Genomic DNA, 605 nt, shown 5'->3' on the forward strand with positions numbered 1-605 from the left:
ATTTTCATTCCTTTGGGTATGTAACTTGGAGTGGAATTACTGTATCTTATGGTAGTTCTATATGTAGTTGTTTCAGAAACATCCATACTGTTTTCCATAATGGATGTACTATTTTACAGACCCACCAAGAGTGTTGGAGGGCCCCCTTTTCTCTACATCCTTGCCATCATTTTTTATTCTCAGTCTTTTCAATACTGGCCAGTCTGACAAGGGTGAAGTGATATATCGATGTGGTTTTGATTTGCGTCTCCCTGATGATTGGTGATGTTGAGCATTTTTTCATGTACTTGTTCACCATTTGTATGTCCTCCTTTGACAAATGTCTATTCATCTTCTTTGCTCATTTTTTAATTGGATAATTTGCTTTTTTACAAGTGGCATTGTATGAGTTCCTTAGATATTCTTGATGTTAATCCCTTGTTGGATGTATAATTTGCAAATATTTTCTCCCATCCTATAGGTTGTCTTTCCACTCTGTTTATTGTTTTCTTTGCTGTGCAGAAGTTTTTATTTGATATAATCCCTTTTATTTTCTTTATTGTTGCTTGTGTTTTTGAGGACTTATTTATACATTTTTTTGCCCAGTTCTACTTCCTGACATGTTT

Source organism: Galeopterus variegatus, unplaced genomic scaffold (assembly GCF_000696425.1).
Source record: "Galeopterus variegatus unplaced genomic scaffold, G_variegatus-3.0.2 Scaffold5503, whole genome shotgun sequence".
NCBI classification, from domain to species: Eukaryota; Metazoa; Chordata; class Mammalia; order Dermoptera; family Cynocephalidae; genus Galeopterus; species Galeopterus variegatus.